Source organism: Carassius auratus, unplaced genomic scaffold (genome assembly GCF_003368295.1).
Source record: "Carassius auratus strain Wakin unplaced genomic scaffold, ASM336829v1 scaf_tig00216437, whole genome shotgun sequence".
In the NCBI taxonomy this organism is placed as follows: domain Eukaryota; kingdom Metazoa; phylum Chordata; class Actinopteri; order Cypriniformes; family Cyprinidae; genus Carassius; species Carassius auratus.
Window position 1 is genome coordinate 714356 of NW_020528572.1, and position 17211 is coordinate 731566.

Below are 17211 nucleotides of genomic sequence, written 5' to 3' on the forward strand. Positions count from 1 at the left end.
GAAAATAAAATCTAGGAGAACTAGTTGACCACAGCGGCTCATCCCAAAAAAATAAAAAAAATTGGAAGGAAAAGGAAGATTAAAAAAATTGTAAACGAGAAATTTCCCATGCGAAGCTTCTGGTTGGGCTCTTTACTACATATACACATAAACACACACCGACACATCTGGAGCATTCTTGACATTCTCGTGTGGTGAGCATTAGTGTTTAGTGTCAGATTGATGAATAGAGACTGAGGCCCACAAACACAGGACTATATTTAGATATATCCAGACCTATGGAGATTTTGGAGAAAATTCATATCTGACAGCATAGTGTGAAATGTCTGATTGATTATATCCCAAACTAATGGCTTTTTCCATTTGTTAACAATATTATCTGACAGACATTTTGCATATGTGTGTGCACATGCGGAGGAAAAGAGTTCCTTAGGAGGTCATTGTGCATTTCGCCATGGGTTTTCAGTGTGTTCATTATGGGCTGAAATGAATAGTGTGTGTGTGAGTGCACACTGAGTTCAGATGAATAGTTTCATTGTGGCATCGTTAGGAAAAAGCCCACTTAAAATCTCTATTGTACTCACTCAAACTCTTAGACTGAGATATCATTGTGCCGTAGTGGATTACACTCTTTAATACTCTTACAATTGTATCTAAACTATCTTTTTTAAATATCTAGATAGTGGCTTCCTAAACTGATTATCTTTCAGTCGATACACAAGTTGACTACAAGCTGCCATTTGAGAGGCTTTTATTTTACAAAATAATATGAAGGAAGTGAGAGAAACAAAAGTGTCCAGAAAGTGGGTGTGAGATCAAGGGCGTCCTAACTACATTGGGTCTCCTTAAATTGCAAGGGAATGATCTGAAGCAAGATCAGTCCAGGGTCAGTGGGTGAGAGGTGGCCCTGTTCTGCTGCATGCAATTCAAGAGCAGTTTTTTTTGTTTTGTTTTTTTGCACTAGCATATATTAAAAGAAAAAGATAAAATACATAGAAATTTCCAATAGCTGTTGGAAAAATAGTATAGGTATAGTTTAGTAAATGTCAGGGGTTGGCAACCTATTCGGCATGACGTGCCATTTTTTATTTTTCTGGTTAACCACTGTGCCACCGCCCCCCGTAACTGATACTATAAAAAAAAAATTGATGCTAACAGTTTCTGAATATTTTTTTTATAAATATTTTTTTAAACTTTCCACAAAAATGTTTAATAACATATACAGTGTGCCATATGTGTGTGTGTGACAAGGCAGTTGCATTAAAACAGTACAGTTTAATAACTATTAATGCGCTGCTTTAATTGATGTGCGTGTGCGTGAAGCTCATAAACTTGTCATTGTTGCCACATGACTTCTATAAATCGATACTGAATCACTACATTATATTCCTCAACAAAGGGGCAAAAGTATGCAGTTTTCCCTATTGCTCGTGTGCCAGCGATCATCCCTCACACCTCACACCCTCACAGTAAGTTACCGACCCCTGGTATAGATAATAATTTTAAATGTTTTAAACCCAATCAAAACCAAAATAAAATCTGTAGGAACCAGTAGCTGGGTTTCCATGACAGATTTGAGCAAAATTTTTGCGATATTTTATTAATGTTGATAAAAACTGTTGCAAAATGATGGTGTTTCTATTAACTGATTTTATGTGATTAAACTGGCATTTATTGTTCCTCTCGCAATAAGTCATGGCTATGGATGTTGGTAGGTTTACGCATATTTTTTTACGCATATCGCAGCCACCACACTAGCCATTCATTTTAATCAAGGAGATGTAGGAGATGTAGGCGTGTATCTTTAGCAAAGCAGCATGGAGAGCCACTTCTGGGACACGTTTGAAATGTCCAGTAGCTGTTTTTTTTTTTTTTTGAGGTTATAGTACATTAAAGAATGATCATATGATTTTTACGTATACCAGGTAACCTGTAAATGCGAAAAAAAAAAAGTAATTTCCATTGCAGCTTTTCAAAATATTAATTTTTTTCCAAATATTTTCCGAAAAACCAATTCATGCAAGTGCAAAAACATAGTTTTTGCAATAATGGAAGTATTTGCGAAAATTACATGTTTCCATTGGGCGTATTTTCAATTCACAATTTCAATTGCAATTTTAAGGGTTATGGAAAACGTCTTTAAAGAGATAGTTCACCCCAAAATATTCACCCTCATGTTGTTTCAAACCTACATGCATTTTGACACATTGAAGAAAATTTGAAGAAAGTGACTTTAATTACATGGACAAAAAAAAGTAATATAGGTTTAGAACAACGAGAGGAGGAGTTTACAGAAATAGTGAAAACTTGCACCAGGTGTTTCTTATCATCTGTTCCGAGCAGAGTTCTTCACACTGCTTCTCTTGGCTGGCCTCCTATCACGAGCCAAGTTGTGAGCTGACTTGATGATGATGATGGAACTGGGCCGGTTTCTTCTTCACAGCCTGAGCAAAGCTTTTTATCACAGGGAGATACAAGGTTTGGCTCAGTCCACAAATTTCACACTGCAATCATCAGATGTTTGAGAGGGTGGCAGATTAAACATGGTCCTATTCATCAGGACTTATGTTCCAACATAACTCTTTTTAAAACAACATATTATATTATATTCTACATTATATTATATAAATATTTAAATCTTTTTTTCATTTAATAAATATAATAATATTAATAAAAATAAGTTATTATCCAATGTTTTGCCAGTGTCAATGCTTAAAGTGTAGCAGCTGTACAACCATATTTTGGATTATTTAAAAAGAAACTTTCCTTATGACAAGGAACATTTTAGCTGTTTCCTGTTTTTGAAGCCATTTCTATTTCCCCAATTCTAGATGTACAACCGCTTAAACAAAAGATACACGCTTGAATGACTGATGCATATGAACTATTTTAAAAGTTAATTTTTACTCCAAAGTTTTGAACTCTTAAGATCTTAGACACTGTTGTGAATTATTACAACTAGATTTGCCCTAATTATTTGCCTGAGTTCATTATAAAGCTTTGCTCCTGTTCTTTCACCCTCCTGTGAGACAGTATCCTGTGACATCACTAATCATGGTTGCTATGGCAGCAGTTGTCCTGGAAACTAGTGTGCAAACACCTGTGACCACTCCCAATATCTCACATTTGCAACAAGGTGCATTTCACATGCAGAGCTGATCAAATCTATCTGACAGTACGCATGTCTGATAAATGTCTAAAAATAGCCAGGAAGAGGTATTTAACTGTCATGTTTGAAATGCACTGAATGTTAATAATGTATTTGCATAAAGCATAAGTCTTCCTTGTGAAAAACCAACTGATCCTATTGGTGAATAATGAATACGATCAGCAGAACAAAGGCCTATATGACTTCGTTACTGTACTACAATGCATCTCTTTTATTATCTGTACTCAGCATATATGTGTCAATGAGGAAATCAGACAATTTCTTCCTGGAGTGGATTATTTATGGCTGTGGTTTATCCCTTTGCTTAAAGGTTATCTTAGATGGGATGAATGATGGAATTGTTGAAAGAGTCGCTAGTGTATCTCACACAGACACCGTATTATGTAGAAGTAAGTAGCTTGTAAAACTCTAGACCCACCCAGTGTCAAGAGACTGGGCTGAGACACACTGACCTGGAGAAGTTTTTTCTCTTTCTCAAATTCTCACACACACACACACACACACACAGTGGTCATGTACACAAACACAGGAAGGCGTGTGCACGTCCTCCTTTCTGAAGTGACAGACAAAAAAGAAGCGAAGCTTTTCCGTCACATAACATTACTAACAAGTTTTTTCTAAAATGTCGCTTCTCAACTTGCAGGCAAAAAGAAAATTTGTGGTCTTGACAGGTAAATGACTTTTATAAGGAACAGAAACAGAAAATGACAAATACATAAACGAACTACTGTACTGTACTCAGTTACAAAAGGTCTCCTGGGAATGTCAACCACCTAAATGTTGTTAAATAAACTCTCTTGCATGTTCCACTGTAAATGTGTGTAATATGCTTACAAACTGAGGTGTGACTAGAGTTGGAACGAATTCCTCTTCACCTAATAACTTCAAAACAAATATTTGCAAAAAGTGTTTGTGTTAAAGTTCCAAAAACTATTAAAAGCTTTGTCAATGTATAATGACCATTTTGGTGTTTTCAGGTGTTTGTGCAAATGTTGGTGATTAGTGTTTATTGTGTAAGTCTAATGTGCTATCATTAAATTATTTTATTTGTAGGCATTAGATCAGCCATCTGCTAAATCAGCAATGGATGTCCCAGTGACCCGGGGTGAGTTTTAGGCCAGCTGATGGAATGGTTAGTTGACCTATTGGGGAAGTCGTAGCCTAGTGGTTAGAGAGTTTGACTCCTAACCCTAGGGTTGTGGGTTCGAGTCTCAGGCCAGCAATACCATGTCTTAGGTGCCCTTGAGCAAGGCACCGAACCCTCCAACTGTTCCCCGGGCGCCGCAGCATAAATGGCTGTCCACTGCTCCGGGTGTGTGTTCACTGCTGTGTGTGTGCACTTTGGATGGGTTAAATGCAGAGCATGAATTCTGAGTATGGGTCACCATACTTGGCTGAATGTCATGTCACTTTCACTATTGTGCCAATCCAGTATACATTAATTGATCATGTGCTATACATGTCACTTGTTTTTCGGTCATGTACTGAATATTCATTCATTCTGTCTAAGATAGACAAAGTTTTGTTGATTTTTGTGGAAATGACTCATAATAGTCAGTCACGCAAGCAACCATGAATTCCTAGCTGCCAAAGAGTTACACTATAGTTGTAGTTGTGACACCAGCTGAAATCTTTCAGTAATCAGAAAGCAATCCTGCCCCTAGTCAGTGGAAATTAATATCAGCTGCTTCAGTCCCAACACCTACAGTACCAGGATGACGAAGATGAAACAAGGGCCAAGGAAACTCTCAATTGGTTTCAGAAAAAGAAAATAAAGCTGCTAGAATGGCCCAGCCAGTCACCTGACTTGAATCAAATAGAAAATCTATGGAAATAACAACAGATCAGGATTCATAGAAGAGGCCCACAGAACTGTAAAGATTTAAAGATTGTTTGCGTGGAAGAATGGACCAAAATCACTCCTGAGCAATGCGTGCGACTAGTTTCTCCTTACAGGAAGAGTCTTTAAGCTGTCATTACCAACAAATGCTTTTGTACAAAGTATTAAATACATTTCAGTAGTTGGTACTGCAAAATACTTCTTCCTTGTGTCATTCCATTTTATTACACAATTTCTGAACTTATATGTTTTGTTTTCTTTGTATGTATGGGGTACTCTGGTTGTTACACATTTCATGTCAACAGCACCTTTAGAAATATATTTATTCAGAAAAATGGTGATCTGTTCAATAATTATTTCAACCACTGTATATACATACAGTTGGTCAAAATAACAAATGTTTTCGTTTGTCTTCATTATAAATCAGGGCTATTCCACTAGGGTTGTGCACATATAGTCGAACATTTGAATATTCGATCTGCTCTAAATATTTGATAAATAAAAATGATATTCGAATTTCGCAAAAAAAAAAATTTCACAATAAAACCTAATTTGGTCACTTTCTGTGATTCTCCGCGGCATATTTGTATGGAAGCATATGGGTAGCATTATTCAATTTGGGATGTAATATGCAAAATGACAATGCAATATGTAAAATGGCAATGCATTTCTGTATTTACATTTACATTTTCCAATACATTTGTGCAACGTTTGGTGCAAAATGAAAATGAAAATTAAATTACATAATTTTCATTTGCCATTTCCTACACCAGTTTTAATATGTAAAATGAATATTAATTTTAACGTTTTATAAGTTGCAAAATTAAAATGAAAATGTATTACAGAAATGATTAGATATGTCTAACATGTTAAAGCAAAAACTGTGGCAAAATGATCATTTAAATGCTATTTTTCTTAAATGCATTAACACTCACAGTCAAAACACTTACCGATTGCATTTTCATTCGGTGTCCCGCAATGAATGTAGCAAAACTCAATGTACACATTGAAAATGCATTCCGAGCCGATCACGTGTCCCCGCCCTCGCGCCACGTCAATCACTACGTGAACAAGGCGGGGTTTACAGGAGGTCAAGAGACTCAAGTGAGAGAAAATGGACAAGACAGTTGGCCCGTGTACGTTTTGATCATTTCGGTTTATGGCTTCAATATTTCATTCGGACTTGTGGGCGGAGCTGAAACGCTGCTTTCATCTGATTGGTCGAATCGGATCGGTTTTCATCTGACAGCCTTCAGCTGAAATGTCTGAAACTACACTCACTGTTAATTAGCATAATATTTGAATCAGATGTAGCTGGGCACATAATTCGTGCTGCTGAGACCTGCAAATTATTTCTAGGTTGTAGTATTGTATGAATATTGTCCCACTGATAAAAACAGTGCAAATAGTTCTGTCCCTTTGGATAACAGTAAAGTGGAAATAAATATAGTTAAATTTATGAAATAAAATTAAATAGGATTTTTTGGGAAGGTAAGTCTGGACAGTTATACAAGCAACACCAGTCAGACGAGTCTAAAGATATGAGCTGAATTGGGTGAAACATTAAAGTTCTAGTCTGTGTCAATTACTCTCATAATAAATAATAATAATAATGTTAACTGTATTTTTCGGTATAAGTTGCATCAGTCCAAAAATACGTCATGACGAGGAAAAAAACATATATAAGTCGCACTGGACTATATGTCACATTTATTCAAGACCAAGAGAATCATTACCGTCTACAGCCGCGAGAGGGCGCTCTGGGGTAGGCTACAGGAGCACTGAGCAGCATAGAGCTAATTTTACTATTTTTATTTAGAAATGTAACTATATTCATTTTTATTTATTAATGTCACACACACACACGCACACACACACACACACACATACCTAGTGCCTTATGACTTAAAAGATGAGAGTGGTAAATGTTAAAGACATGGGACTGTTCAGTCTATTATTGATTTTAATTTCCACTTCACTGTTATCCAAAGGGACAGAACTATTTGCACTGTATTTATCAGTGGGACAATAATCATACAATACTACAACCTAGAAATAATTTGCAGGTCTCAGCAGCACGAATTATGTGCCCAGCTACATCTGATTCAAATATTATGCTAATTAACAGTGAGCGTAGTTTCAGACATTTCAGTGCTTCACTGGCACTGACTCTTATTTTGCCTGAAAGAATGACAACACCGAGCTGAAGGCTGTCAAATGAAAACCGATCCGATTCGACCAATCAGATGAAAGCAGCGTTTCAGCTCCGCCCACAAGTCCGAATGAAATATTGAAGCCATAAACCGAAATGATCAAAACATACACGGACCAACTGTCTTGTCCATGTTGTCTCACTTGATTGAATCTTATTCTTGAGACTTGAGTCTCTTGACCTTCTGCAAGCCCCGCCTTGTTCACACAATGATTAACGTGGCGCGAGGGCGGGGACACGTGATCGGCTCGGAATGCATTTTCAATGTGTACATTGAGTTTTGCTACATTCATTGCGGGACACCGAATGAAAATGCAATCGGTAAGTGTCTTGACTGTGAGTGTTAATGCATTTAAGAAAAATAGCATTTAAATGATCATTTTGCCACAGTTTTTGCTTTAACATGTTAGACATATCTAATCATTTCTGTAATACATTTTCATTTTAATTTTGCAACTTATAAAGCGTTAAAATTAATATTCATTTTACATATTAAAACTGGTGTAGGAAATGGCAAATGAAAATTATGTAATTTAATTTTCATTTTCATTTTGCACCAAACGTTGCACAAATGTATTGGAAAATGTAAATGTAAATACAGAAATGCATTGCCATTTTACATATTGCATTGTCATTTTGCATATTACATCCCAAATTGAATAATGCTACCCATATGCTTCCATATATTTGAAGATGTATGCAAGCAAAAATAATTAATGAATGAATAAGGGGCCGTTCAAATATCGCCCCTAAAAACGCGTGGAAAGCGATAGGCGCGCCGCTTTCTCCATCTTTCCAAAGCGATCGGGCATAAGCTCTTCTGAGGCGTCTGCCATTGCTAAGCAACAATTACGCACTCTCTCCATGAAGACGTGGAAATTTCAGCAAAGGATAAATGGATTTGCAGCACAAAAAATCACTTTCAATAGCTCTGCTACTAAATTTATTTCAAAATGGCAATCCATATACAGCTATGATCTATGAGCTTTCAACGTTGTTACGGGAAAGGATGAAGCTGAATGTTTAGTTGTCACATGACCTGCGGTGCACTTGCAGCATTCTGAAAAGTTGAGATGTTTTTTACTCGATGCTGTGCGGACGCTCCTGGAAAAAACGGGTGCGTCGCACCGCATGCGCATCACGACCGCGTCACTTCCATTATGAGCGTGCATACCGTGCGCCTACATTGGAAATAATGAATTTGAGCACTCAGAAGACGAACCCTAAGAACTGCGGTCTTCTACAGTACTTCAAATATGCCGTGGAGAATCACAGAACGTGAACGAGTTCAACAACATTGTTGCGGCATGTCTCAAGCAACGAATAAACACTGCTAACTTGGAGAATGCAGAGTAAACTCCTCTTCTCATGTCTGCCCTAGACCCTCGGGCACAAACATCTCAGGTTTCTCGATGATAACATGAGAGAAGTAAGAAAAAAAAAACTTTTTTGAACATTATCATAACATTTTCCTTGATGCGAGTGGTGCGCCACCAACGATGAAGAGGATGCAATGCCCACTCGTCGGAAAAGGCTGAGCCAGTTCTTCAGCGATGATTACAGAGAGTCCAGCCGAGACGAGTGGGAACAGTTCTTGCTGGAGCCATGTATTCCACCAGATGAAGATCCCATTCAGTGGTGAAACGAAAACACGAAACGCTTCACAAAACTTAGTCTCTTAGCACACCGTTATTTGTGAGTCCCGACAACGTCTGTGCCGTCAGAGTGCGTTTTCTCCGCGGCCGGCCATATTGTTAACAGACTAAGGAGCCGACTTTCCCCCAATCATGTTTACATGCTTATATTTCTTAACAAGAACATTTAAAACAATAGAAAAAAAAAAGCAAAAAAGATTTAATGACAGTTTAAAAGTTTCAAAGTTAAGTGTAGGCTACGTTCTACAAAAGCCTAATTGCTGCAGGCTGCTTTACGTTTTTTCTTTGTTCACTTTTTTTTTTTTTTTATCTGTACTTTTGTTTGTTTGCATGCATTTTTTCAGCTACAAAACACGATGTGTAATGTTCAAGCTTATTGTATGTAAGCTTTTTCAAAATGAAGGAAACAATAAATGTTGCTGAAAAATAACATTTGATAAAACTTAATTTATATAAACGAATATTCGAATATTCGTTTTTTGTGAGCTCAAATATTCGAATGTGATATTTGCGGAAAACGCCCATCCCTATATTCCACCAAATATTGATTTCTTAATTCTTCCTAAAGTAAAAATCTAAAATCCAAAAATGTTCTTTTTTTGTAATTTTGACCAATTGTCATGTCATGCATGTCAACATTTTTATTTATAATTGGGAAGAAATGTCATCAGTTGTTTACTGAATATAACAAAAAATATGTTTTACTCATACATATAAATGTAAATAAACTGTACATTTATTTTTTCCATATAAAATAAGATAAAATCAAATCATGATGAGGTCAGTGAAAATATTTAAAGGGTAAGTACAAATCTGAAGTACTGACCCAAACAAATTAATTTAAAAATCCTAACCATAAAACTAATCCATCTACAACTACTTCATTTGCTCTATACTTCACAAAAACTGACATAATCATCCCTAAATTAACAGAATGATTCAGTAAACTACAATGATGATCTTTTGTTAGGGACACAAGAGAGGGAAAACCCCTGAAATTCAGGCTCAAATTCAGTTTATTCTCTCAGAGCAATCCGATCTCCAAAGAGAGTGCCTGAATCCTAAATTGAGCCTGGAAATCTAAAGCCCCTTTCACACTGCACGTCGGACCCGCAATATTCCCGTAACATTGCCTGGTCGCCTTCTGTGTGAAAGCAACCACGTCCAGGAATTGATTACCGAATCGAACCCGGGTCGGGGACATAGTAACATTGCGGTAATCGATCCGGAACGAGCGCTGTGTGAACAAAAGCCAGATCTAATTCCGTATCGAAGTGATGACGCGCGTTATCGCGCGACTCTTTTACCGGCTGTTTTGAAGAAAGATCAACATTCGCGACGAAAACACATGTGCAAACAGTAATGAAGCAGAGATCAGTTAGTTCCTCACTTTCCGCGCTGATGCCGAGATCGTTCGCTTGCTTCAGTTAAAGTATAACGTGCCAAGCATTGTCGACTCGTACATTACACGTCACGCGCTGATGTCACGTGTCGTTACGGGATCTTCAAGGGTTGTGTGTGAAAGCACACACATATACCGGGTCATCACTGGCAGTGTGAAAGTGCCAAATCTAGCGACCAGGGAACAATTACAGGAACACTTTACCCCTGTATTTGCCGGAATGGCAGTGTGAAAGGGGCTTAAGAGAGCCGGGGGAGTGACAGAGAGCTGACCGGTATGATAAAGGGAGAGACAGACAGAGAGGGGAGTTTTGGAGTGAAGGAGGGGGAGAAGCAGAGCAGCTGGTGTTTCACAAAGAGGAAGGGGGGAAGAGAGAGAGATAGAAGCAGAGAGAGAGATTACAACAGCTACTACACCCTGCGGATCAGTTTACAACACCCTAACTGTTGCATGCTCTCGCAGACAAAGAGCAACAGGCCATGTGGATGGGAGGGGAGGATGTGTCTTTCTGCAGAGTATGCTAGCTTTCACAGCATTAAATATTCATCGCTTTGGGATGTATTAGCAGGATGGCTTCCAAATAAATGATTTCACAGGGCGAGTCAAATTGAAATTCCTGCATTGAACCAAGAAACATGGTTTTTAATTGCTTTATAAAAATCGGAAATTAACACACTGATAAAAAATTCAAATAACACACACATAGAGGACCAATTTTAAGAGTGCACATTATTGACATTTCTTCCTGAATCACAAAGCAAGCAATTAAACCAAAATGAACAATTAGATTAGATAAGAGAAAGAGAGCATTTAGTAAGTAGTTGAGTACTTCAAGATCAATGTATGGAGAACTAGCCCAAGGCTTTGAAATAATGGATGTGTAGTTTTGGTAATGGAACAGTTGTGCAAGCTGCTCTAATGCTACAGAACACTGGATAATGAGCAGAACCCATCATGGCAACAGAACTGATGATGTCAGAGAGGGGAGGAGCTGGAGCGGAAACAAGGCTATGGAACACATGGCCAAAGTTTGCATTCATGAGGTCATGAGAAAATGCAGCTGTTTTAAACTTTGGGAAAAAATGGGGAGGGAAGCGATTGAGTTTCTTAGCCTACCGCCCGAGTATTAAACCAGCTGTTTATTAGTTTAAAAACATGAATACATTGGTATCCTCTTCACTGGATAAAGTGGAAGTGCAGGGATGCACTGATATACATGTTACACCACAGCAACAGTATCGGGAGATGGTTGCACAAAGAAACCATTAGGTAAATACAAGTTAGCCCAATCCGAGGCTTAAACAATGACTTAAAGTTGCCCTAGGAGGTCAACACAAACATGACAGCAGTGAGTCACCAGCACACACACTAGCAGGGGTCAGTAAATAGGGTGAGGGTGTGGCGGTAGAGCACAACATTAAGTCATTGGTGAATACGTTCTGGAGCTGTGGTAACACAATGGACTCCATTATGCCTGAGCATCAGTCTCATGCCCTCCTGATCCCCTCCAAAACTGCCCCATCAGCCAAACACACCACAGCCAATCAGAGCTCAGCAATAACTTTTCTGGCCAGCAGAAAAACAGACAAGATACTGACAATACACTCTTGGCAGGCTCATCTCTAAGCAATCCTCACCAAGTGAAATCCAAATTAACTATACTAAATGTTGGAACCAACAAAAAAAGTAGTCTTTCTTACCACCCTTAAGAATTAAAGGTTCTATATTAGCAATGATGGTTCCATGAAGAACAATTAAATGAATATTTCACCCAAAAATGAAAGTTATATCATTAATTACTCACCCTCATGTTGTTCCAAATCTGTTAGACATTTGTTCATCTTAGGAACACAAATGAAGATAATTTTTATATATTTTTTTACGTTCAGATCAAAGTATGAGCTTACAGTACGTTGTTTACGTTTAGATCATAGCATGCGCATGCATCGTGATACTCTCCAAAACGACAGAAGGGTGACACGGAGGAGATGAATTGTTGAATAAAGTTGTTATTTTTGTTTTCTTTGAACACAAAAAGTATTCTCGTATGTTCGTAAAATTACAGTTGAACAAGGATGTATGGGTTTGGAACGACATGAGGGTGAGAAATTAATAAATTCATTTTTGGGTGAACTAACTTTTTAACATCCATGGAACCATTCCATTGGATAAAAAGTTATTTAGAGTAAAAAGATTCTTTGAATAAGCAAAAAGTTATTAAAATTAAGAAAATGATGGTTCTTTCACAAACTGTTCACTAAAGGATTCTTTGGGGATCCCAAAATTATAATTTATGGATATGATTTTTTAAGGGCATACATTTATGAAAGAAAAAAAACATAAATTAAACGACATTAAGTAATAAAAAGATGACAATTTCCATTTCTGGGTGAACTACTCCTTCATTGCACTAAATGGCTTACTATAAAATGAACTGCAAATATCCATCAATACAAAAATACATAAAACGAAGCCAAACAGGTAGACTGTGTACCTAATTCTATTAACCCCCATACAGGCACATCGATTTGCTGATGGTATGTACTAAAAAAAACAATATGCAATTGTGTTAAAAGCCAGGGAAGTAAAGACAGGACAGGAAACAGGGAATTGGCATTCTTTTCAAACTCCATTAAGCTGGCCTAATGCGTAGAGGGCTGGGAACTTACTTAATAAAACACACAGATACACACCAGGACACATGAGTTCACAGGGATAAAGGCTTTGCAGAACATGCTAGCCTAGCACATAACATTAAGATCTGTCAGCTCCATCTGTGAACTAGTAATCTAGTGAGCAAATAAAGTGTTAGATTCTGTCAGCAAGGAGGTTGTGAGATGCATCTGTGTACAGAATCTCCCGCTGTGAGGATAAGAAAGATAAGATCATCACATCTATGAAACTGAAACCTGGCGGAGCTCTAAAACAAACTAAAAATATTATGCTTATTATGTGAACCAGCTGTTGTCATTTAGTCGCTGACATAATCACATTCACATTCCTGATGACTGTTCTTGCTGAGTCATCCCATGTGTGGACATGAGTGTGTGCGTGAGGCAGTCCACACTGTGAGATGTAACTGTGTAGGAGAGACACTTTATGTGAATTTGTGTATGAATACCACTTTGTTGGTGTTTTCCATTCTGTTTTGGTCACTTCTGGCAGCAAACATTCAGCTGTATTGTCTCGTACATCTAATATACAGAATTTCTGAACTGATAAAACATTGGTGCCCTGTAGCATTCGGTCAGTTTCAGCAGATTATTCAAATAACCAAATTAGATGGTTCACGTAAGTTCTTTTTAAAATCCACCAAATTTTTATGATGTTACGATTTCTAATTCCAATTAACTAAAGTTTAATATTTTCTTATCGTTTACTCACCATCATCTTGTTTTAAACCTGTATGACTTACTTTCTTAAAAGAACATAAAGTAAAGTGTTCTTTGTCCAAACAAATGTTAATAATGCCCAAAAGTATTTGGTTACCAACGTTTTTTTGTGTTTGCAGAAGAAAGTAAGACTACATTTACACTAGTGCTTTATGGTTTTAAAAATGCATAACTTTTGCTAGTTTTGCTGAGAATTTTGAAAATGCCATTTTTAAATGAAAACGCACCAGTGTAAACAGTTTTAGAAATAACATGAAAGTGAGTAAACAGTGACAGAATTTTCATTTTGGGGTGAAGTTAAGTATCCCTTTAAAGCTCAATGGCAATTGCATATTAATTTTTACTGTGAAAAATGTACGATATTACATACACAAAATTTACTAAATTCAAGATACAGTAGATTTAAAAAATGACAAGGTAGAACGCTTCTGTTTACTGGTGTAGTTGGCTATTTAATTAATCTGCTGAAAATTACCAGTCAGCCTGGCTGATATATTGACTATAACTAGTCCAGTTAATGGAGACACACATTACTATTTTAAAGCTTTTTGTTATACATGTGTTTTAAACTGCTTATGACACTTTCCCAAAAGATCTCGTCAGCATATGTGCCCATGTTACATAACCTAAGTGTGCTAGCTTATATTTAATTAACAATAAATAGACAGACAGATAAACCTGTTCTTTAAACACGTTCCAGAAGTCATAAAAGAACAAAGATTATCTACACAAGGCCTTAACTTTGTCTTCATATTATTTATGTTTCAGTTCAATAAGATTTCATATGAACAATATTCTGGCAAACCACCATGATGAGTGTTAGAGAAACCATAAATATTGCTGTTTAACACAGAGCAGGTCACAAAACAACTCGAGCTATCAAGCTCAACAGGACTTTCCAGACGAATTGCCGTATATTTAGTGTACAACCCAAACATTTTGGCTGTGTTCAGCAAAAGATAATGCCCCTTTACACTATAATGGAAGAGAAAAGACCCCTCAGATGAAGAGTGGATGGGGGACGCCATTCAGATGGGTTTAGTAAAAGTGAATGCATCTGTTGGGTCTCCCAAATCCATGGGATTCTTTTAGTATAATGAAACACGTGGGAGGTTTTAGCAAACAACTTACTTGGATGGAGTCATTTGCCATTGTTGTCTCTGGATTGTCGTTTGAGTCAGGACACCCAAATTCCCCCTCTTCCTAGAGTCGCAGCGACCGACGAGAGTCTATTCTTCTGTTAGCTCTCAATGCAACACTTTAAGATCCAGCAGCGCTTGAACAGCTTATTAAAACTCTGTGCATGTAATAAATACTGTTGCATCACTGTCAGACCAGAGGCACCTTGTCATCTGGGCATAACCGAAGCTATTATGCGCGTTCCTTCAATGCACAATAAAACAACTGCACGTGAAACATGACATAAAAGCATCAGCTATATAAATTACAACGTCCATTCAGACTATCCACTGACATCTCGACAGCTTGCAGGAAAGTGGCGTGTATTTTTCCATGATAGCGTCCTGGAGTAGTTCTGCCGGAGCTCGATACAGCTGCATACATGCACCGCACTGGGCAGGGCAACTGGTCAAAAGTGTTCAGCTTTTCTTCTCAATTCATCACCGGAATATACCGACGAGTCTATTCAGTTCAACTGCTGTCTGATCATCAATCGAGGCCCGAGGAGCTCACATTCACAGCCGGTGAATAATACAGCAATCTGCTGCTCTGTAAGAGATACTGTCGCCGCCTGGCTCTCTGCGGCTCGCGCCAGTGATGATCGCTCTCTCGCGCGGCAGGGTCGTTCACTATCCCCGGGCGCGAGCGATGTGGACGGTCACGTGACCTCGCATTGTGTGTCCACAAGCAAATTAATTTGGTTTCATCGCTCTCTCGTGGCTCGTGGCAGACATCGTTTCAAAACTGTTGATTCACACTGCAAAGTATATGTTCAAAGCATAGGTTCAAAGGTTAGAGCGGGTGTTTCTAAAATAATGTTATTTATTAAACATACGCTTTTAAATGAGCAAATTCATCTAAGACCAAATTTATTAAAACAACTAAGAATTATATTAAAATCTTAAATATGATAGTATTCTTGAGTTCGCAAGGACTCTTTATTTTCTCTTAAAGACCCCATGAAATCAAACTTAAAGTGATAGTTCACCCTAAAATAAAACAAAAACAAAAACGATTTGCTCTTCATGCCATCCTACTGTAGGTGTATATGACTTCATTCGTTCAGACAAATACAATAGGAAATATATAAAAAAAAATGGTCCTGGCTCTCCCAAATTTATCATGGCAGTGAATGGGGGTCGAGGTTTTGAGGTAAAAACTGCATAAATCCATCATAAAAGTGATCCACGCGGTTTCGGTGAGTTTACTTATGGCCTTTCTGAAGTGAACCGATGGATTTGTGTAAGAATAGTGTCCATATTTAAAACTTTATACACGGTAATCTCTGGCTTCCACTTGCTTTCATATGTATGCACACAAAAGTGGCATTCAAGCTGATGTCGTAGGAGGTAACGTAATACAAATAAAACCAAAAAAACATGGTTACTACGGTAGTTAAACCATGGTAACCACAAATTAATCATAGTTTTACTAGAATTAACATAGTTTTAACATGGTATCTGTAGTAAAACTGGTTATACAAATGGCAATCACTAAGCCAAACAAACATGGTTACTACACTTTTACTACAATAAAACCATGGTTAATTTTTCCACTTAACCACTTGTCTTTTTGTTCCCTATTGTTAAAGTGGGTGTGAAGACCAAAAGTGTGTGTGTATAACTTTTGATCATATGATATATAACACAATTACAATGTTGCAAGACTGCATTTTTTAATTGATTAGAGTGTGGCACCAGGTGTCTTCAATATTGAACCTTTTCACAATATTCTAATTTTCTGAGATACTCCTTAGTTGTCAGTTATAATCATCAAATTTAAAAGAAATAAATATTTGAAATATATCAGTCTGTGTGTAATGAATGAACATAATATATAAGTTTCACTTTTTTAATAGAATTAGCGAAATAAACTTTGATGATATTCTAATTATATGACCAGCACCTGTATATACTGAACACCCTCTGGCTCAGCCTGCCACAGTAGCCATGCCCCAAACTCTCCTATTGGCTGCGCAGAGGTATGCAAATACATAGGTTGACAGGACATTGCAATCATTGGTTTTTGACCTAGGATGACAGGACATTCCAATCATTGGTTTTTGACCTAATGAAATTATTTTATGGTCGAGCCTTCTATAGAAGATGAAGATTGTATAATAATATTTATAAAATATATTTGATATATTTATTTTTATGCTGTGAAGAGACTTTGAACCAGTGTAACAAAAATTACATACACTACCTTTAAATAGAATACTTTTTGTGGTCCTAGCAGGATCAGAATTGGAAATACAAATACGGTCATGTGTGGTCTTCCAACGGTTGAGGAAATACAAATATGGTCATGGAGAGCGTAACTACAACTGGCGCGGAAATACAAATATGGTTATAGTAAGTAC

General features: G+C 37.3%; 1 pseudogene; it reads right to left on the reverse strand.

The window, feature by feature from the left end:
* The window catches only part of LOC113098220 (serine/threonine-protein kinase N1-like), a 38377-nt pseudogene extending 22891 nt beyond the window's left edge, over positions 1–15486 (reverse strand).
* Between the last annotated feature and the right edge of the window lie 1725 nt (positions 15487–17211).